The sequence below is a fragment of the Eublepharis macularius genome, chromosome 1 (assembly GCF_028583425.1).
Source record: "Eublepharis macularius isolate TG4126 chromosome 1, MPM_Emac_v1.0, whole genome shotgun sequence".
Classification (NCBI taxonomy): Eukaryota; Metazoa; Chordata; class Lepidosauria; order Squamata; family Eublepharidae; genus Eublepharis; species Eublepharis macularius.
The window spans coordinates 213227225-213243137 of record NC_072790.1 but is presented as its reverse complement, the minus strand read 5'-3'; the positions used below and the strand labels follow the sequence as shown (position 1 = coordinate 213243137).

Here is a 15913-nt window from a genome sequence, read left to right as displayed (position 1 = left end):
CTCAATATAAGGCAGTTTCAAGTGTATTCTGTGCACACTTAATGTACGAATTGTCTATGGCCATTTTCGAATTCATTTTGTAAGGAAAGAAATCTCTCCTCAAGGACAGTTATATAATCGCATTTACACAAATCTTGTGGTATAGACAATGATGTATATATTGACTGGCACACAGTGAACACATGAAAGGTCAGTAATTTTTCCCACACCAAATTTAATGTTTGCCATTGGCGTATCACTGGAGGTCAGATCTCCATGCAAATGTTGCTTCTAATGATGTGTAAATGTAATTTTGCCATAGTCCTAGCAGCCAGCTAAAGAAGAATTACAAGGTTCCATAAAACATGCTGGGAAAGGAGGTGTGCATAGCCTGGAAGACAACACATGGCTGGAATCTATTTTGTAAGCTATAGAAATGTCACAAACTCAGCATTTTACAGTGACAGCACTTTTCCTAGAGGTTCTGCTGGCCAGTCATTAATATCCTTTCTGCACTATCAGTTGGTTACTAAAAGCCCTGTACAGACATTCTAACTGCATTGTATGGGAAAGGGAAAGGGAATTCTGTCTACTGGCTCTATCCCCGTATGTCCAGCATTCAAGGTCCTGAATGTCTGGGGTCTGAAGTATGTACCCTCCCCACAAATGATCTGTATCGTCCTTTTTTCAAGGTTTGGCTGATACCATTTGAATTCCACACATTTAGGACCTCATAAACAAGGCTGAGGTCAGTGGCATAAACCCAATCGTACCACCAAATGTAACTTTGGCATATTTTAGAAAATATGTGACAAAGAACCTCAAAATAAAATTAGTATTCCCCCCCCCCTCCCCAAGGTAACTCAAGTTTGAAGCAAGATTTTCCTGCTATTCAGCAGTGTTTTAGATGTCTTAGCCATGGGTAAGAGACAGCAATGTCCGGCAGAGTGAGGCACGTTCTCCCCTTCCTTCTAACCCTTTCCCACAGGCGTTTTCTCCCTTTCTCCTATACTGTTATTGGAACGGTACTGCACCCTCACTAAGGTTAATGCTAACCATTGGCAGGATTGCACTACCCATTCCATGCTAATCCACAAGACAATCCCTTATTATTAAGCAACAGGCAATGTGGTAAAATGGTTAGAGGGCTAAACTAGCCTTGGGGAGTCCTAGGTTTAAATCTGCACTGGGTACACATTACAGCCTGCATGTCATGCCCAGCTCCATCACAAAGACTTTCTGTCCAATGTATACTGGTAGTTCCTCACTGGGATTGTAAATTTCAGGGGACAGGCCAGGACTGTGCAGAGAGAGGGAGATTAAGCATCTCTGCCCTGAACCATTTTCATGACCATAAACAGTCCCAAGAGGGGGTGCTATTTGCCCCATTAAAGGCTCCATTGGAGCTAGTGAGGTATATGCAGATTTCCCCAGTGGTGCAAATGGCACCCCCAGGGCTATAGCAAGAAAGGGGATGGCTTAAGTTCTGAGTCATGGATCTCATTAGGTAACCAGTCATTCTTTCTCAGCCAAACCTACCTTACAGGGTTGTTGTGAAGATAAATGGAGGGAACAGAGAAGCAGGCTTGGTGCCCAGCACCCCTTGGAGGAAGAATGGGATAAAACTGCGATAGAAGGGAAAGCTGCTTCTTGTGGCTGTTATGTAGAGTGGAGGAGGATGTTAACCCTTGCTTTGTCCATTGTTTTTTTCACTGCAAGCTGATTAGCTACATAACATCATCAAACCTATTATATTGTCTCTAAGTGGCTAAGATAATTGGAGGAGGACTCAAATGAAGGGGGAACAGGGTTGCCAAAGCAACAGCCAAGTGGGGTGGATGGAATGTAGTTGTAAACAGTAGTAAACAGCCCAAGGAGAATTAAAGGTTTGTTTAGCCCCAAAAAATCACTGCTGAAAAGCAAGCAAACCTCAACCACAGTTTAAAACTAGCTTTATTTATTTATTTATTCAACTTTTAGTCTGTTCACCCAGCAAGGGGCTCGTGGATTACAACAATATAAAATTTAAAACATGGTAGTATAATAGTAAAATCACAATAAATATCATTAAGACAGCAGTGCACAGATAATGCAACAACCCTCCAACATTGACAGAGCCCGTAGGGCAGGGTGACCAGCTGTTACAGCAGCAGAAATCAGGGGGACTTGCATCCCCCTATGGCAGGAGGCCGGATGGGTGGTTCACCCACCTCAACTGCCATATTTATAAAGCCTGGTTAAAGCTAAACAAAGATAAAGCAACCTTCAGCATAGATGTATCACCGCATTATGGTTAATATTGAAAAGGGAAGAGAAGGAATTCATGCAGTGGAAATGAGGATGGGAGAGAATGTGAGCCCATTTCCAAGCTCTAAACTTTATATCTGCACTAGCAGTCCTCATACTTGCTATGCCAGAGTATTAGAGTAGGATCTGGGAGGCTCAGTTTCAGATCCCTAGTCTGCCATGGAAGTTCACTTGGTGACCATGGGCAAGTCACACCCTCTCAGCCTCACCTACCTCACAGGGTTGTTGTGAGGATAAAATGGAAGAGAGGAGAACAATGTGAGCCACTTTGGGTCCCCATTGTGGAGAAAGGTGGGATATAAATAAATAAATAAATAAATAAATAAATAAGACCCAGGGCTCATAGAGTCCACCATCTTGTTTCTCACAGTGACCAACTAGATGTCTCTGGAAAGTCTATAAGTAGGGGCTAACCCTCCCCTGTTGCTGCTCTCCCAAACATTTAGTATGCAGAGGCTCACTGCTTCTGAATGTAGAGGTTGCATTTAGCCAACATGGCTTGCAGTCGTTTATATGTGTATCCTCAATGAATTGACCTATTTGATATGCTGTCCTCTGTGTGAGAGCCAGTGCAGTGTAGTAGTTAGATGAGGACTGGGGAGACCCAAGTTCTGATCCTCCCCCAGCTATGTAGCTCACTGAGCAACTTTGTGTCAGTCACTGACTCTCAGGCTAACGTGGGGCTATTATAAAACTAAGTGGAGTTGGAGATGAACCACATATGCTGCTCTGCACTCCTTTGAGAAAGGGTAGGATCACTACATCAGTGAGTTCCATAAGCTAACTATGTGAAAAAGTACTTCTTTCTGTCCGTCCTGAAACTACTTCCCATCATCTATATTGGTTTTCCCCTCATTTATTTGCTCATTGTTAAAAATTATATCTCACCATTTTCAGGGTAGCTTACAACAGCCAAATTCAAGCAACCAGACACAGTTAGGGTTGTCGAAAGCCTGTAGGAAAGAAATGTCCTACTTCCTTAACATGGGCTGAATGTATGCAAATACATGCAAATGTATGTAAAAAGGCAGCTGAGGCTTTTCCTGGCACAGAGGTAAATAACATCACCTGGTAACTAACATCCTATTAAGCTTCTGTTACAGAGGCAGCCCATTTTGTCTAGGTTGTTTGCAACCCCAGACTCAGCTCCTCAGCCTGCCCTTCAGCCTCCACTCAACTGCCTGCAGGGTGGGGGGAGGCACCTTGGGGGGAAACTTGTGTGTGCTCTCCTGTGGCACTGAAAAAATAGCATCCTTTTCCGGAGCGACAGGTTGTTAGTCGTGCAGGAGAGGGGGGCAATTCTTTATAAATTGCCCCAATACTTAGTGTTTAAGGGCAATTTTTAATGAATCACACCTTGTCCCCAGCATACCCTATAGCTTCCCCAGCATGCTGGAAATTATTTTCTGGAGCCATAGAGGAGCGTGGGAGCACTTGCCATATGCAAGGGTGTTACCTTGCTGCCCCCTCCCTTTGGACCCTGATGGCCCTGACAATTGCATACCCAGCATAAAAACTTTGTGAAGAGATATTAACACCATTTTGTGCTATCAGGAAACAAATTAAAGAGAGCCCTCAGAAAAAGTATAGTTTTGGATGCCTTTCCAAAGGACAGTAGTGGGAGCTCCTTGGATAGCTGCAGGAAGGGTATTTCACAATGAGAGAAAAAGACGCAGACAATTGAGGCAAGAGAAAGGAAGAGTCAACAGGAGACTGTGGGCAGACCTTAGAAGGGACACAGGCATATTCAGGAAAGGCATTGCATCAGGTCTCTGGTGCCCGCCCCCCCCCCCCCAGTGTCCAAGGCATGCTGAGTCACCTGTTCCAACAGGCCCAGATTTGGGAAAGTTTTTGAGGTGATATGTCCAGCACCTTGAACAGAACCTAGAAGCAAATGTTCTGGGACTCGTGTAATTTATGTTTTTAAAGAATTGATATGGTGGCTTTCCAGAGCCCTGTCTGAGGTAGCTCTTAAAGTAAAACAATATAATAATAAAAACAGCATAGAATGGGCAATATATCCAGGACATAAACAGCAGCATTCATAACCTAAAATGATGTTCATAAAACAGTCTGCAGGCTAAAACGATGGAACTTGCCTAATTATAAGCCAGGGTAAAAGCAGAGGAGGGCATTCAAAAGGTGGGAAATTTGCTCACACTGGCTTACACCGCTTAATGGACAAGCAGCCACATTCTGGCCCTCTCAGAGGTGCAGAAGGGCCCAAGACACTTCCAGCTTTTGAGGCCCTCAGCCATAGTAAAAATATAAAAATGACGACATGTGATGTGCATAAAAACAAGTTGGAAGTTTTGCTAGGAGGTTTGTGATGCTGCACCCCAAAGCCTTGACCCAGGCGCTAAGCAGGCCAACATGGGAGGCATTCAGAGCACTTTGCTTCTGAACAATGAGAGCTCCCTCCTTGTATATTCCAGTTACGGAGACACAGATGCCAGCGTCACGGCTGCCATTGCCAGCAACATCTGGGTGGCCTATGACAAGAATGGCCACCAGGCATTCAATGAAGACAACTTGAAGTTCATCCTCATGGACTGCATGGAGAGCTGCATTGCAATCACCAGAATTGCCAACCTGTTGCTGTGCATGTATGCCAAGGAGACAGTGAGCTTTGGCATGCTGAAAGCAAAGGCACAAGCTCTGGGCCAGTACCTCGAAGACCCGTTCACCCAGGTGGCAGCATCATGAGCTGTGGAGCCAGACAGAGAGGAGGGGGGGCGGGGAAGGCTTTTGTGACTTTCCTCAGCAGGAGCCTATTTCCAAAACAGACTTTTATACAAGATAAACTGGGTGCTTGGCAGGGGGTTTTGGCTTGCAGACTTGGCCTCCTAGCAATATAGTGGATCGCATTGGCCATCTGTAATATATATCTTTCAAACAAATTTAAAACTAAGGTGGGAAGAGAATAAAAAAGCTGTGTTTATTTTTTAAAAAACCAAGTTGCATAACAAATGCCAAAAAATTTACAAGTGTCTAAATTTGAGGCCCAGGCCAAATGTTCATCTGTGCCACTAGCTGGGTTTTAATACTAGTTTCTGAAGTGCCTTCAAGGACAGCCCTTCACCAACTGCATTACAATAATCTGACAGTCCAGTCAGCCACTATACAAAGTATTACTTGGGGAAAGTTCTACCTACTTTCGCCACATCATGCAGTTTTATAAACCTGCCTTATCTCAATGTTCTCTCTCCTCTAAACTGAAAATCCCAGACTTGCAACATCAATTCCAGCGTATTTGCATAGCCTGACTAGCAGAGTTCCTTTTTTTATTTCCCTAAAATGTTACCCAGTTTGTATGAATTATATGTCCAAAGTCTGACCTTCAGATTCTGGTCAAGGAAAGACTAAGAGAAGGAGAGAGACAACTGGTGTGAAAATGACCAGCTCTCCATCAGTTAAGCAACCGGTACGCTCTCGGCTTCCATTATGAACCTTCTGTGGCTCTCCCGGGGCCTCCCTGGCAGCCGTTGCTAACAGCCCCAGAGCAGCAGGAATGTGGAAGGAACAGGTGCTCTGGCTTACCTCAGCTGGGACACATGCAGTGTAAAGAGAATAAGTGGCCACTGTTGTTTTCTGAAAGCTCCTGAAAGAAGTCCCCTACCTGAAGATGCTTAATTGTTTGATTCTCCTGCATCTTTCAGATTTTAAAATGCTGGTTGCTGCTAGTATTTAACTCCTTAAACTACTGCTCAGATTCTACATGTCCTGAGTAACTCTTTTCAGCAATCAAAAATAGCCAACAATGTACTTTGCAACTGGATTTTATGGTATGCAACATGAAAATCCACTTGCAAACTATCGCTAAAGAGCATTGAAAGTGGATTAAAAGCACATTATTCAACATTTGTGAAAGCATAACACCAGGGTCAGGTTATAGCCAGTAGCCTTTTTCAGACATCCTACCTTTTTACTGTCATGGAACCAAGACAGGCTACAGAAGGCTCTCGGTTCAAGTACTAACCAAACCCAGGCTTGCTTAGTATTGGCAGCACTTCTATATTGTGTGCCTTTGTGTCATATGCACATGAATGACTGCCTCCTCCTGTACTGTCCAGCTAGGGGTGTGACATTCTCCTGGAATTACAACTGATCTCCTCCAGATTACAGAGACCAGTCCCCTGGAGGGCAGACTCTATGGCGTCTCATCCCCAGTGATAGCCTCTCCAAACATAACTCCCAAATCTCCAGGAACTTCCCAAGATGGAGTTGGCAACATTATGTGCAGCCCACCAGATCCTCTTCTCAAACCTTGTTCTCTGTGCTCCCGCCTGCATAGGTGAGGTGAGTGACAATGGGAGGCAGGTATTTTTCAGTGCCAGCACCTTGTCCCGGAATGTCCTCCCCCACTTTCCATTGGTGCCAGGCCAGCAGAGAGGTTCCATCTTTTCTAGATGTTTATATGGTGTTATGCCCTGGCTTGTTTTCATGCTGTAGTTTTTCTGATTTTACTGTACTGTTTTATTTGTGAGCCACCTTAAGCAGATATCTGGAATAAATTAACAACAACAACAACAACAATAATAATTTTCCAAACCGTATCCCAGATTCCAAGCGCAAATAATTAATGTATGCAGGGTGGAAGGAGTCAAAGTAGCAGTTTGCCCCAGTCTGCATACCTTCGTTGGAATATACACAAAAAGCCGAAATGTGAAAAACAAGTCTATTAGTGAGAAAGCGCTCCCCACCAGCCTGGGCAATCACGCATGAGTGCATCTTCATCCACGTGGGTCCAGATTGGCAGTTCCTGCTGGGAGCTATACTATCTTGAATATGGCATTCAGCCTGATGGGCAGATGCCCAGTGACAAGACCATTGCAAGAGGAGATGACTCCTTCAGCACGTTCTTCAGTGAGATGGGCACTGGTAAGCATGTCCTCAGGGCTATCTTTATGGATTTGGAGCCAACAGTCATTGATGAAGTGCGCACAGGAACCTACCGCCAGCTTTTCTACCCAGAGCATCTCATCTGGCAAAGAAGATGCTGCCAACAACTATGCCCAAGGCCATTACACCATTGGCAAAGAGATCATTGACTTGGTACTGAATAGGATCAGGAAACTGGCTGACCAATGCACAGGTCTCCTGGGCTTCCTGGGCTTCTGTAGCTTTGGTGGCAACACTGGCTCTGGTTTCACTTCCTTGCTGATGGAGCATTTGTCAGTTGACTATGGCAAGAAGTCCAAGCTGGAATTCTCTATCTACCCAGCTCCTCTATTCTCTACTGCTGTCGTTGAGCCCTACAACTCCATCCTGACCACCCACATGACCTTAGAGCATTCTGATTGTGCCTTCATGGTGGACAATGAGGCCATCTATGACATCTGTCAGAGGAACCTTGCCATCGAACGCCCCACCTACACCAACCTCAACCCCCTCATTAGCCAAATCATGTTCTCCATCGCAGCCTCCCTGTGATTTGATGGTGCCCTGAATGTGGAGCTGATCGAATTTCAGACCAATTTGGTGCCCTATCCCCACATCCATTTCCCTCTGACCACCTATGCCCCAATCATCTCTGCTGAGAAAGCTTACCAAGAACAGCTCTTTGTGACAAAGATCACCAATGCTTGCTTTGAGCCAGCCAACCAGATGGTGAAATGTGACCCTTGCCACAGTAAATACATGGCCTGCTGACTGTTCTACCAAAGCAATGTTGTTCCCAAAGATGTCAGTGCTGCTATTACCACCATCAAGGCCAAATATAGCATCCAATTTGTGGTCTGATGCCCCACTGGTTTCAAGGTTGGTATCAAGGTTGTTATCAATTACCAGCCCCACCCCCACACTGTGGTCCCCAAGGGTGACCTGGCCCAGAGTGCAGAGTGCTGTGTGCATGCTGAGCAACACCACAGCCTGTACTGGGGTAGTCCCCTAGGGGGCAGAGGCCAGAGTGCAGGGGCCAGTCACAACCAGGGAGCAAAGAATAAACAGAGTCCAGTCCAAGAGTCAGTGTTCCAGAGAAGCCACAAGTCAGGTTCAATCCAAGGGTCAGAGTTCTAGAGAAGCCAAGAGTTAAATCCAGTCCAAGGGTCAGAGTTCCAGAGAAGCCACAAGTCAGGTCCAGTCCAAGGGTTAGCAGGTCAGCCTTTGCACACTAGCCAGGCTGGCGGACCAGCCATAAAATGCACTAGTTGCTTCCACAAACTGCTTCTCCTTCCAGCAAAGTCTTAATGAGCTAAACTGTCAGCCACTTACTAGGTAGACATCCTGACCTCACTCATTCATCCTAGTCATTTGACAGTTGTTGCTGACTCATGAGTCATGCAGTCCTCCTGCGTTCTTGCAGCTCTACCTGTCTCTGACAGTGCCAGCGCTGCAAAGGTGTCAGTGAAGAGGGAGGGGAGGAGTGGCCTTCTGCAGCTGAGTTTGTTACAGCTGAAGGCTCTGCTGATTGATTAGCCAGCAATTGCTGTTCATCAAACTCAAGGTCAGCTGCAGCTGGGTCAGTGTGGGTGTGAACTGCAGGCAGCTGTATGATGACTCTTCACTGAGCACAGGGCAAGGCTGACTTATGACACAGCCATTGCTGAGGGCTGGGCTCACCTGGACCACAAGTTTGACCTGATGTATACCAAGCATTCCTTTGTCCACTGGTATGTAGGGGAGGGGATGGAGGAAGGAGAGTTCTCAAAAGCTCAGGAGGACATGACTGCCGTAGAGAAGGTTACAAGGAAGTTGCGGCAGACAGTACTGATTAGAGGGATGAGAGAAAGGAATATTAAGTTGTTTTCTGCCTTTTGCTCTTGCCTCTCTCTCGACTGCTGTTACTGTCCATTCTACCAATGCAAATTAAAAGCTGTCCTCAGGTAAAAGCAAAAGCAAAAAAAAAAAGCCTAAATGTATGAAAATACATGCATTTACAACTCTCTGCATGTGAGCTGGAATGCTGTTTTTTCAAGGTTCCTGACTGTATACACTTGTAAGGGCTGCCAGCCCTAGATGGCACTCCACCAGCAGAATATGGGGAGCAGGCTGAGTGATTCAACACAGAATGAAAATTCCAGCGCAGAACCAGAAGTGACATCATTACACCAGGGTGATGCTTTAGATTCACTCAAAACTCTATGGCTAAACCATAGGGTTTGGGGTGAAACCTAGAGTGTTGCATCAGCGCAGTGACTACATGTCCAGTTTCATATTGGAAGTAACATTGGGAATCGGTGTGACGCCAAATCCTGCCTCCCTATATTTTTCCCCTACCGCCTTGTCAGGCAGCAGCAAGGAACAGGGCTCTGTAGCTATAGTGGGAGACTTGGCCTCCCTAACACAGGCATCCACAGTTTTTAAACAAATATTTTTTTAAAAACCCAGAATGTCAAGTCATCATAGCAGCTTATGCCTTACTAAATATGAATTCAGAATTACAAAGAGATACTTGCATCTAGCATGGTGCTGAGATTTGCATATAATCTGTGACCTGGTTTACTTCACCTCTTCATAGAATCATAGGGTTTGAAGGTACCTCTAGGGCAGGGGTGGGCAAATTGCAGCCCACGGGCCACATGCGGCCCGCTACAGAGCCACATGCGGCCCGCCAAGACAGTCACCTACCGGGCGCCTGGCACCGAAAGTTAACTAATGAATGCAATCATTTTAAAAGGTGCGGCCCTCCGCTAACCTCCACTCCCACAAAGTGGCCCCCGAGCCAAAACAATTGCCCACCTCTGCTCTAGGGTCATCTAGTCTAACCCCCTGCACAATGCATGAAATTCACAACTACCTCTCCCCCCCCACACACACACACAGAGAGAGAGAGAGAGAGAGAGTAACCCTTGCTCCATGCTCAGAAGATGGCAAAACACTGTCAGAATCCCTAGCTAAACTGGCCTGAGGAAAATTGTGAGGGCTTGTGAGAAAGATTTTAGCTGGCAGGCTGGACAATATGGTTCTTCAAGTACTTGCTTTAAATGTGAGAAAGTTGTCCTTCAAAAACACCTATATGTGTTTGCCACAAAGATAGATACAATCCTATTGCATAATTTCTATGGTGTTTAAAAGGCCAAATGTCAAATTACTTATCTTTCAGCGATGTTTCATCAATGTATTCCTGTATATGAATTTTATGCTTCTTTTCAGATTTCTGCTATGCATACCCTATTGTATTGTTTATTAAATGTCCCAGCTGTGGATCTGCCTTGAGTATCAGTGAGAAAGGTGGATTATAAACAACATAAATAAAAATAGAAAATAAATAATTAGTATACACATAGACTGTCACCATGATAAAAAATCAAGGCCTCACACATTCATCTTTCATGTGCTTAGGTATTGCCCACATGCAATGAATGCACATAGCTGGAAGGCAAGGGCCAGTGCATTCTGTCTGACTTTTCCTCAACATATGATGGCCCTGTGCACTAATATGTTACAGGGCTTCTGTAACTTAATAGTAAAAATAATTACAATGTTTTAGCTATATGCTGATGTCCTATTCTTTTTGCTAACTGATGTGGTCAATTTTGGTGTAGTGGTTAAGAGCAGTGGGACTCTAATCTGGAGAACTGGGTTTGATTCCCCACTCCTCCACTTGAAGTCAGTTGGGTGACCTTGGGTCAATCAAAGCTTCTAGGAGCTCTCTCAGCCCCACCCACCTCATAGGGTGTTTTGTTGTGGGGATAATAATAACATACGTTGTAAACCACTCTGAGTGGAAGTTAAGTTGTCCTGAAAGGCAGTATATAAATCAAATATTATTATTATTATTTATTATAAAAGCCTGATGGTCCATATTTTGCCAGGTTAAAAACTGAGAAGAGAGAATATTTTGATCCTGCTCAGATCCTCCATTTCTGGATGAACAATTAAAATTTCAAGAGTATGAATGAACTGATAAAGCACTACGAGATTAATCTTGCTTTATTTTTGAAGAGCTGTAAAGGATAAGATGCAAATTTCTTCAGCCGCAGGTTTTATGACCTTTATATAAATAAATACTTTTTTATTTATAAATATATAAATAAATATATTACCACTTGTGAAATAAAACCTACATTCAAGTAACAGTTTCTTATCAGAATTTGTACTGAATTTGTTTCATCCCTTTATTTAATAAACAACTGGGAGACTCATTCGTAGAAATGAAAGAATATTCCTTATTTTGTTTCTTAGTTAATTTTTAACAACTTTAATGTTTTTATCATGTTTTATTTTGTAAGCCACCTCCAGCAGGTTCTCTGGAGAAGCAGCAAAAAAATTTTCTAAATAATACATTCTCATATTTGTTTCTATTTTGAACAGTTTTGGTTCCCTGCTATCCCCTATTGGTTCTGTAGACTTGTTTCTATTGTGTGTGCATGCTGAATAAATTTTACATGCAGTTTTTACAGTATGTACAATGTACATCTTTTATACGTATAATCTATAATGCTGATTCCTTGACCCACAGTGTTAAAAAAAAATACCACTTCTGTAACCATGAAAGTAAAATCTAAAGCTACGTCAGTAAAATCTAATGCCACCACCAGTAAAATCTAATGCCACAATAAACCTTTTTCTCTTTTAAGATGCCACAAGACTCATTTTTGTTTTTTTCACTTTGGTAAGTACACACTTCAACAGAACACAAAAAGTTGATGCAAAGCGACAGAAAATTACACACATGCACCCTTATCCGTACTTGATTTGTACTATAGAAGAATGAAATCCAAATAGAGATTTTCATGTCAAAGCCGCAGGAACAGGATATTCAAAATTGTCCTTACTTCCCATCTCACACACAGGCTCTCAAAATAAAAAGACCAGCCTTGTTCAGAGAATTATGCCCCTTTGTCTCTTTGTAGTGTTTTGGGAGTAACATGCTCACTTTGGCTTGAAGTCAATCTCCTCCTAACTTGGGCTAACAATGCAATAAAATAACTTTCATTCTACTCCTTTATTTTAGCAGATTGTAAAATAGAAACAGGGGTGAGGGGAATCCTAAAGCTTTGACAGATGGTACTCAGCATAGGACTCCTGCTGAGCTCAGCAGGGCCTGTGGTTTTGGACTGTCAGAAAGACTCTTGCCTATGAAGTGAATAACAAAAGTGTGGCCTGCCAGCCTGTTTTCTACAGAAAGCCTGGAGTTGTTCATGTCACTCTTAGCTTTCTTTTGGGTTGGTGGGGGGAGCTTCAAAACTTCAACAAAGCTTTAGGCTGCCCTGTGCAGCAGGCAGATGCTTTGCTACTTGAGAAATAACTTGGAAATGGAAATCAAAGCGGCAAGGAGAAATGCGGTAGGCCTTGAATAGAATAAAGTTAGGGTCTCTAGCAAGCGCCAGTGCTGAGTTTGGATGACTTCAAAGAGGATTCCGGCTCAAAGAGAAGAGCTAGCTGTTCAATAGATGCTGTCTAGCCTAGCCTTTTTGGAATGGTTTTGCCAAATGAACTCATGCCAAAAAGGGGGGGGGGTGGACTTTGGCTATAAAATGCCAAAATTATCCCAATTGTTGCTAGTTTCTTCTCAGCTGCAAAACTGTTGGCAATATTTGATTTTTGTTTTTGTTTTCCTCCCTCCAGAAATGCTCTCAGCTGGCTGAACAGACATGCAACTGAAATCAGGAAAGTTGAAAACAAACGTTTTCCGGTAAGCCTGTGGTTTCTGTTAGTTGGGGTAGATAATTGTGTTCGCTGTAATTGTTATGGTGCTGCTACTTTTCTGTGGCTGAGTGTCAAACTACTTATCAAATGTGTGTTATGCAACCTTTGGTGGATGTCAGCACTGATGTGTAAATGAGGACATGGAGTGTGGAACTCTCTAAAAAAAAACCTGAATATTTACCCAGTTTTCAGAGACACTCATCAGTTGCTGCTAATGGTATTTACATGTCTGTCAACAGTCTCTGGTATATATACATGCATGTTTGGATACTAGCTTGATTCAGGATTGTCAATGTTCACATTTGAATATTGACCACTAAATTTTGGCTCTTCACTGTAATGTAACCATTTGTTCACTGCTACTAGCTTCTAACATTTAAAATTTAAAGATAATTGTAGAGCATTATGCCCTGCTAGGTACTATTGCTAGACCAACCCTCTTTAATTCATAGTTCTTTTTGGCATGAAGAAATGTCATGGGGTACACTGTCATACATTTCAAAGCTCAACGCGGCATTTAAGCATTTATTTTTCAAGCATAATTCAGTATGTATTCATTATTAGACCTACTCATTATTTTACATTAAATCTTAAACAAAACGCTTTAAGTGTACATAATGGAGCAAAAAAAGAGACATATTGAGTTCATGGTAAAGTGCTGCCAGTCTGTACACACTCTTGTGAATGCCATAATGCTCATGAAATTGCATATTCTAAGCTATATACTGTATATATACTGCTATATACTGTATCGTATGGAGTGAAGGGTGTATACTGTATGATATAGTATATTTGCAGCAGTGTGATACAGAATATATTGTATATATTCTGTATCACACTGTAATATAGGCAATGATAATATGATTCTTTATACTGTAATGTAGACAATAGACAAAGTGCTACACTTTGTGTATGTTTTCCATAGTATATTTCAAGTAGCATATTTACTATACTGGGTACAGTTGCACGCAAATTATGAATCTTTGTGTACCTTAGGATATGTCAAAACAAATGGAGGATGCAAAATTCCACATAAGTGCAAACCAAAAATTGCTGATTGTGATTCATTTTAGAATTTGGCCAGGTATTTATAGGATTGTTTAGTTTGAATCCATCATATTTTGTCATAGGCAGGTCCAGAAAACTGCCACAATCCAAAGAATCCCTTTGTATGCAAGCACAAGATTGCATGTGCACAGTAGCTTTTACACTACTGTGTTTATTTCAAAGGAAAACTAAGTTTTTCCAGGTATGCCATCAGAAGAAAAGGGGAGTTATCTTACATTTGCAGACAAGCTACAAATATGGACAGTAACAAAAAAAAATTATTTGTATAACCTTTTAGGAGGATCAATTTACACTCAGCATTATCTTTCTTTCAATGTCAGTCCCATATGGTGACTACAGGGCATATTATATAACAAGAATCTAAGAAATCACTTGCAATACATTATAGGAAAGGGAGTACAGTTTGCAATGCATTTGTTTTACATGAAGGTTCAATCCATGCCCATTTCTTAATAAAGGATATCTGGTAGATGCTATTTGAAAAGACCTTTCCCTACCTGACAGCTGCTTAGAACAGACAATACTGAGCTAGCTGAGCCAATGGTCTAACATAGTACAAAGCTGTTTCTCTTTCATAGTGTGTGTAATTAACTTGAGGAACTCCCTGTCACAAGATGAAGTGGTGGCTAGGTGGCTTTAAATGGGAATTAAGATAAATTCATGAAGCATAGGTCGGTCAGTGTGTATCAGCCATGATGGATAAATGAAACTTCATTTATTCAGAGGCAGAATATTTCTGAAGATCAGTTGCTGGGGAGCAACATGAGGGGAAGCCTTGGCCACTTTTAGGCTTTCCATTCCTCAGCCATCATATGTAAATGGCTGCTTTCTGCTTTCAGGGTGATCCTCAATATTTAAAGGGAACAAATAATGATTTAAGCACCTATTCTGTCTGCATAGCTGACAGTAGATGTGTATCTTGTACTCAGATATCTGTAACTTTGTGGGAACCAATTGTGGGAGAAGGCATCAAAAACCCTTTATTGGAGCCTTGGAGTTAGGAGGAATCCTCCGGTGGGGTGTAAGCCCATTATCATCGTATGAACTGTATATCATTTCAGACACAGAATTTTTTTTTCTTTTCATGATTCATGCAATTGTACAGCTGGGATAACAGGAAGGGAATGGTCATGTTAGAAGTTTGTGCTGGGCACAAAGAAGTTATCGTTGCACATAAGCAATGATCATCTACCATCTACCAGCTATCCTTTAGTAAGTATAGCAGTAGAAGTTGCCCTAAGCTGTATGCAAAACTCAGCTGGAAGAAAATGATGGCGTGTTCCTGTTTTAGTAAACTCCACCTGGTTAAGTGGGTCCTTCATCAGCCTCACACTAGAGGTCACGGACGGGGAGATGGCTATCATTCTTCTTGAGTCTTTTCTGTTCCACATTAGTGGAATTGGTGGTCTGTTCCTAGGCTGTGGGGATAAACTGAGCATTCATTTTATCTACTCACCACCTAAGTTGTCCACCACATTCTCTGGTTGACCTGCTGGAGGTAGTCTTTGGAGGAGAGGCTGGTTTGGAGCCTAAACATTCAGCCTTTGCTATGGTCCAGCCATTGTAGGTTATCAATATGCTGATAACCAGCAGTATATTTTTTCCAGTCCCCCAGTGATGCTGTAGAGATCCTAAGCCACTGCCTGAATGCTGTGGTTAAATGGCTAAAAGTGAAAAAGTTGAAACTGAATCCTGACAAGACAGAGGTAGTGTTAGTTGGGAAGGATGAGGTCTTGAAGGACATTGCATTTCCTACATTTGATGGGGTTCTGGTGACATACACTGACTCAATTAAAAGCCTACACTGGATCCAGTGTTATTACTGGAGAAGCAAGTGAATGCAGCTCCAAATAATGCTCTCTTCCATCTTCATTTAGCCCAGAAAATGGCCCCCTACCTTGACCCAGCCAGTCTGTCCACATGGATCCATACCACAATGCCTTTGAGGATACTCTATTGTAATGCA

General features: G+C 42.8%; 2 pseudogenes; both read left to right on the top strand.

Moving 5' to 3' along the window:
• The first annotated feature begins 4615 nt into the window (after positions 1 to 4615).
• LOC129328776 (ragulator complex protein LAMTOR2-like) lies at positions 4616 to 4998 on the top strand (annotated as a pseudogene).
• A 2017-nt stretch (positions 4999 to 7015) lies between these two features.
• LOC129328766 (tubulin alpha-1C chain-like) lies at positions 7016 to 9002 on the top strand (annotated as a pseudogene).
• Positions 9003 to 15913: the final 6911 nt, after the last annotated feature.